Below are 7,434 nucleotides of genomic sequence, written 5' to 3' on the forward strand. Positions count from 1 at the left end.
TCACCTGGAAAATTATGCTATTAACCATCTAGAGAACAGGCAGTTCCCAGAAACCATCCTAACTGGGATTCAAATAAAGAGTAGGATGCCTAGAAAACTATTATGTGGCCTTCAGGAAAGTCCTGCTATTTTCATTGAGAGACTTAGGAAAGCAATAAGAAAACACACCACCCTGAATCCTGAATCCATAAAGGGCCACCTACTTTTAAGGTACAAATTTATCATTTAGTCAACCCCAAATATTTAGAGGAAATTACAAAAATTGGCACATGGCCCTGATCAATCCTCAGATGATCTTCTCCAGCTTGCATCTTTCGTTTTTTAATAGACATCAAAAAGAAAGAAAAGGGAACATATAGGCAAGAAAAAGGACTTATTAAAGATCATTCAAACTGATAGAAACTTTTAATGCCTTGCAATAGCCCATGCGATTCGCCCATTTTAGGAGTTAAAAAGCAAACTGCCTAGTTCAGAACCTTAGAATAATGAAGCAGTAATTTCCCCCACCTTGTAGTTCTTAATCCATACACTTTTATCTTGGATTCCAAGTGCTGCTTGGTTTACTAAGTTAGATTTAAAAGATGGCTTTTCCTGTCTGTGCTAGACTCTGAATGGCAATTTCTGCTTGCCTTTGAGGAACCAGATACTGTATCTCAACTAACCTAGACAGTATTGCCTCAGGATTTAGATGGCCCTCACCTGTTCTGGACAAACCTTAGCTAAGGACTTAACAAAATTCAGAGATAAAACATCTGTGATTGTTCTCCAGTAAGTAAATGGCATCCTTCATGTGCCTCCACCCAGGAGGAATATCAAAAGGCCATTATGGAGCTCCTAAACTTCTTAGCTAATAGGAATTCTAAGATCTCAAAGATAAAGCTTAATTATGTCATCAACAGGTTCAATACTACAGAAAATAGCCACCATAGGACAATATACTGCCCCAAGAATATCAAGAAGGGGCCTTACTACAAGCTCCTGTCCCCAGTTTACCTATGAAGCAAGATTTAACCTGTTTGTCACAAAGGGGAAAATAAATCCTGGATAAGCAGCCATAGGCAGCTCAATAACCAATGGCATATCTCAGTGAGGAACTTAGCAAAGTAGCTTCATTCTCAAAAGTAATGGAAAATAAGGTCTCATAATTTTCTTTGACATCCAACCTGTCCTGATGAGAAGGCTAAAATGCCCTAGGCACAAGTTTTCTGTTAAAATCTGTTAGATCCTTCCAGATCTCAGTCAAGGCTTACATTGAAATGTAAATAGGAAGCCTAAAGACTCAGTAGGAGACCGGTCTCAAACTCAAGGAAAAAAAAGGTAAAAAGAGTCTGACCTAAACTCCAGCAAAGTAAATTTTATGGTGCTTTACTAAAGTAATTAATGGCCGTATCATCTTTCCAGGACTCTTGTTTTTTTAATTATATGTTTTTTTGAGCTCATGATTTTTTTGATCAGTTCTACTTTTTATTCAACTAGAGTTTTTGAACATCTGTTACATTGCAATGGAGATTCACCTATAAAGTTACAAGGCCTTGATTTTGTGTTATTTGTATGTCGTGCTGTCTAATGTCATGTTTTGTTTGTATCAAAACTGAGCGCTCCTAAAATTAAAATTTAAAAATGGATCCAGATACTTTTAATTCAAGTGATTTAAAAAGGTTCAATTCAAATTGGGTAAACTAATAAAAGTAAAATATCTTTGAAAATAACTCGCAAGTCTCTAGGTGGTCAAGCTAATAAAATATTGATGTTAATAAAGTGTCTAATATCAATTGTTTCTAGGACTTTTCTTCAACAGAAAAGAGACAGCAAATACTGTTCAGGACATTTGTCTGATATCTTGGTTTTTACAGAATAAGTGAATTAGAGTTAACATGTATGGGATTACTCAAATGTGTTTGTACAGACATCTGATTAATTTACAAAGTTAAAATGCTAATTGTTAAATAACATCGAGTACTTTTAACTCCTTAAATTCCATGAGGAATCATACTTAAACATTATTGGTATTTTCATAGGTTGGTAAATAAAAGGGTTTAAACTTGCTTTGTGTCATCACTAAACTAAAAACAAGGTTACTAAGAGTTATGTCCTAACAAGTGCAATTCTATATACAAAGGGTCCCAAAAGTTTCAACTGTGTTTCAATTAGAGTACTATAAACAATAAAATGTTTAATCTTATTAAAATAGAGTAATTTATCTAAATTCAGAAATTTCATAAGAGTTGTTTCAGAATGTGAACAAAAAGGAGTCAACAGATAGGAAAGGAAAAAGGAAATGTTTCTGGGTAAGAAAGTGCTTGGGTGATGAAATACACCTGGGTCTAAGTAAGTGCTAAGAAAGTCTGTGAGTAAGTAAAGGGCAAGTTTCAACAAGTTTGCAGGTAACTAAGTTGGTTGTATGTGTGTGAGACAGTTAAAACTATTTAAGGTTATTCTTAAGGTGAAATACTAATGTTCTAATATAAACCTAAGTTTAATCTATATGGTAAAATGACAAGGATTTCTTAGGAACACTAATTTACTCTTAACTTTTGTCTATTAAGTTTTATTCTTTAGAACAATTAGTCTTAAAAATTGGGGTTTATACAATTATGGTTAAACAACTGTTAAGAGTATTGTACCATGTTACAGAGTCTAAATTTTTCTTTAAAAACTAAATTTGGTAAGATAAAAGTGTCAAGATAATTGTGAAATGGTCACTAGTTGTATATTAAATGTGTTCATATTTTCCAGGTACACAAGTTTTTAAAGCAGGGAATTTATCAAGCTCTGCTATTCTCCAGATTAAACTTATCTATAATGGTAATCTTAAACTTATAAAGAGTAAATTTTATTAGGGATTTATTTCTATCATTTAATGTTCTATAATAGGGTATATGTAAAATTCATTACTTTTTACACACAGATAAAGAATTTTAAATGTAAATGTATTTCTAAACGTTAGAGCCTGATTTGTTTAAAGATTAATATTGTGAAACATAAAAGCATTTTGCCACTTTGACACACAAAAGGAAAGTTAAAAGCTCTCTCAGCCTTTCTTTAATTCATGTTTTAGATATAATGCTAAATTGTTTTAACTAGTGTTCATATAGACTCAGGAATCAATATATGTAAACTTCTTAAAATGACATTTAAGAAAGAAGCAAAGATCAACATCAGAATTAGAACACTTAAGATTTGTAAAGAGCCACGCCTTACCTGAGATAAGGCTCTGCCTCCCACTTTACTGCATATTAAAATGGCTCCAAAATAAGTCAGACTTCAGCTTATTTAAAGTTATATTCAAAAGATTGGTTTTTGTTGTAAAATTACTATGATCTCAAATAGGGGATATAATGTGGTTCTCAGTCAAAATTCAAGATAGTTATTATACAAGCTGAATATATTTTTACTCTTGCTAATTTCATTTTGTAAAACTATTACCTGTTAATGTTTTGCAGAAGTAGCTGCTTCAAGAACACACAACCTAGGTAACTTGTGATAATAAGCCATCACCTATAGAACAGATCGTGGTAACTTCCAGTACTAATACAGACTCCAGTTAGATAAAAGGGTAAATAACTGTAAAGTTATAGACATTGAAGTTGAAGCCCAGTACTCTTACTTTATGGCTGGTGAAACTGGCTTGCTGAATGATTAAGATCAAACTTAGAGATTGGAATTAACTACAGAGGGCTAAATAGACCAGTATTTGAATCTTTTACCCTCAGTCAGCCTGAACCCAGAGAACAAAAGAACTTCTCTAAGAAGCATTGCAACTCTGGGTCACACAACCTCCTGATCAAGGAGATTGTTGAGACCACTAGAGGATGAAAAAATCACTCCATGCATCTGCTGCAGAGGAGGGTCATGGAAAAAGGGAGACATCCCTTGATGCTTCCAAAGGAAGCCACCTCATCAAGGAGACCCTGCCTAACCAATGGCACTGGTGGAGCTAAGGAGCCGCTCTTAAGTTCTGTACGAGTGACCCCTGTGGGAACTCAGCTGACTCTTTAACAAGACAGGAACAGGTCAGTTTGACCAGCTTGATCTTAGACACCCAGCAAAACAGTTAAAACCAAAATATAGCCATTCTTGGGCATTTAAAAGAAATAATAGTTAAATATAACTTAAGATGTACACTTGTGCTAACCCACTAGAATAAAGACTGGAAGCTACAAATGAAAGATTCTTAGGCAAATGTGCCTGATAACCATCAAGAGAAATTGCCAGAGTCAGAAGTTTTTAGTCAGTTTAAGGTCTACAGACACAGGTAGGCTTAATCTATGTTTGCTAGTAACAGAAGTATAGAGATCTCTACTAAACACAGGTTATACCAATTAAGGGGTATTTTACAAAAATCAGATGACATTAAGTAGCTTAACTATATTTTCTGGGGACATCTATGACATTAAGAGTTAAATGTTGTGTTTACATTCCTGATAACCTGAACAATGTTAAAGTCCCCAAATAAAGGTCTTGTCCTCTCCAGCCTTTGTTAGGCCGTGTTATGGGAACAATTTATCAGTTCTTCCACCTCCTGGTGAGAGATTGACTTCTGTCATTTCATGATATTCAGTGGCATGTTCCAGATGCTGCAACATTTACTTTGTACTAATCTCATTTCAGTACTCATGTCTTTTTGTTCTTCTCTCATAGAAGTACCCACCCCCAGATGACTTTACAACCTGCTCTTCCCCAACCAGACTTCTACCTTGGACCCCTCCATTGACCCGATTTTTAAAAAAGGAACTCCAAACTGCTTGCCCCTCACTGCCCTCTTTCAGCTTCGAAGCAGCCAGAACGATCGGCGCCCCCTTTCTTTTCCTTACAGTAGTTAGGAGTTCCTAAAGCAAAAGAGGGTAATGAAGCCAGAATTAAGAACAGGTAGTTAGTGTAGAAATAGGGGATCGGGTCAAATCAAGGAAATGAAGCCATGAAGCCATCTGCCTCTGGAAGTTGGAGACTGTCCCTGGAAGAATGGAATGTCAAGGATCTTCGGAGCCCATTGATTACCAAATCTACTTGCCTTTATCAGGGACTGCAGGCAAGGAGCTGCTAATTAATGCCCCCTGGGCCCTTGCCTGAATCACCTTGGCCCTCTCCCTGCCCATGGCTTCTCACTTAATGCAGAACCAGGCCTAGTCAGGTAGGCAGGAAGGAGAGATAAAGGGGGAGAGAACTGGAGAACGAAAGAGACTTTAACCTATAAAAGATGTAGCGTGCGCTCACTTCTTGGGACTTTAGAACATCAGCCATGGCCCCCTTCTTCCTGCTGGGAGAAGTCTGTATTATTACCTTTAAATAAAACCTGCTTAATATGCTTGCCTTGGCATGCTTCTCTAGTGTTCAGTCTTCAACATTAGAAGGAGCAGAACTTGTCACCGGTAAATGGCGGTATCACTTCCACACCCTTGGAACCCAATCTTGCACATCCAATGGCTTATTGCTCACTTCTGCCTGGGTGTTCCATGGATTCCTCAAACCCAACACCTTGACAATCGCTCCCTTATGTGCTTTCCCTGTCCTTCCCAGGTGACCAGGCAGATACTTCTGGTACACATCAAACTCACTTCTGTTTCCACAATAAAAAAGAGAAAATGATTTTTAAAGCTCCATAAAATGTTTATGTGTAGGGTATACAGCTTAACTTTTAAGTACTACTGACTTAGGGTCACTATGTCCCTGAAACTGGTAACTTCATCAACATTATATTTTTGACTCTTCAGGGCAGTTTTATGAAGTTCCATCATTGTATAGGGAGAATCTGAAGCTCAGACACTATCCATTTTAATGCTCCAATGTTCAATTGCAAATAAATTGAATAAGTAACTGATACTGCCGTTTACTTATGGTATTCTTCATTGAATCTGTATAGCACTTTTGATAGAATGGCCATCTTGACAATATTAATTCTGGCTATCCAAGAACACAAGAGGTCTTTCCATCTTTGAAGATCTTTGATTTCTTTCTTCAGTGTTGTGTAATTTTCATGGTAGAGATCTTTCACCTCCTTGGTTAGATTAATTGCCAAATATTCTAATTGGATATTTTTTGAGGTTAATGTAGATGGGATAGTTTTTCTGATTCTTTTCTCAGCAAAATCACTGTTAGAGTATAGGAAAGCTATTGATTTATGAATGCTTATCTTGTATTTTGCTACTGTAATGGTTAATTTGAATTGTCAACCTGATTGGATTAAGAGATGCTGATGATTAAGCAGCCTCTGGGTGTGTCCATGAGGGCCTGTCTGGGAATGATTGGATGTGAGATAGTGAACTGAAGTGGAGCCCCGCCCTAAGTGCGGGCAGCACTTAGGATGGAATAGAAGCTGGAAGAACAAGGAAGCAGATGCAGATGCAGATGCAAGCTCAGTACTTCTTGAATGGCTTCTTGATCGCTGCTTCCATCACCTGAGGATATCAGACTCTCGCTTCTTCACTCTTCCAGGCAAACTCTACCAGTGATTCTCTAGGTAGTTTCCAGAAGTCTTGTTCTCAGACTAGGGTAGCACTGTTGATCTTTCTTCCGCCTCTTGGGCTGTGCAGCTGCTGGTTCTTCCAGCTCTCCAGCTAGAGACAGCCATTGTGGACTATCCTCTCTCTGGTCATGTAAGCCAATCTAATAAATCCCCTTTTTATAATCATACTTCCTGTTGATTCTGTTTCTCTAGAGAACCCTTGCTAATACAGCTACTTTGCTGAATTTATAAGTTCTAAGAGTCTTCTAGTGGCGTTATTTTTTTTTTCCATATAGGATAATGTCACACACAAACAGGACAGTTTAATCTCTCTTTTTTTTTCCTATTTATATCCCTTTAATTTCCCTCTCTTGCCTGATTCCTCTAGACAGTTTCAAGTACTATACTGAATAGGAGTGCTAAGAATGGGAATCCTTGTCTTGTCCCTGATTTTAGAGCAAATACTTTCAGTTTTTCTCCATTAAGTTCGATGTTGGCTTTGGGTTTGTCATATATATTCTGTACGACGTTGAGGTAAGTTTCTTATATCCCTAGTTTCTCCAGTGTTTTTAACATGAATGGATGCTGGATTTTATCAAAGGTGTTTTCTGCATCTATTGAGATAATCATAGGATTCTTGGCCTTGATTCAATTTATACGGTGAAGCACATTTATTGATTTGCATATGTTGAACCAATCTTGCATACCTGGGATGAAACCCACTTGATCATAGTGTATTGTCTTCTTGTGTTTTTGCACCAGCCGAGCCTTGCCGTGGGAGCCCAGCGCTGTCAGCACCCAGGGCTCTCCCACCCTAGCCTGGGCAACCGGGGGCCGAGAGCCACTGCACCAGCTTTGGCTTCTGGCCACACTGGTTGGCAGCCAGGTGAGGACCACGAAAATGTGGGACTTCACAACCCCCAGCCCTTGACCAAGGTTACAGAGCCCAAAAGTAAACAAAAAGAATGAAAATCCATCCCTGCCTACAGTTT

Source organism: Sciurus vulgaris (assembly GCF_902686455.1).
Source record: "Sciurus vulgaris genome assembly, chromosome: 7".
Taxonomy (NCBI): domain Eukaryota; kingdom Metazoa; phylum Chordata; class Mammalia; order Rodentia; family Sciuridae; genus Sciurus; species Sciurus vulgaris.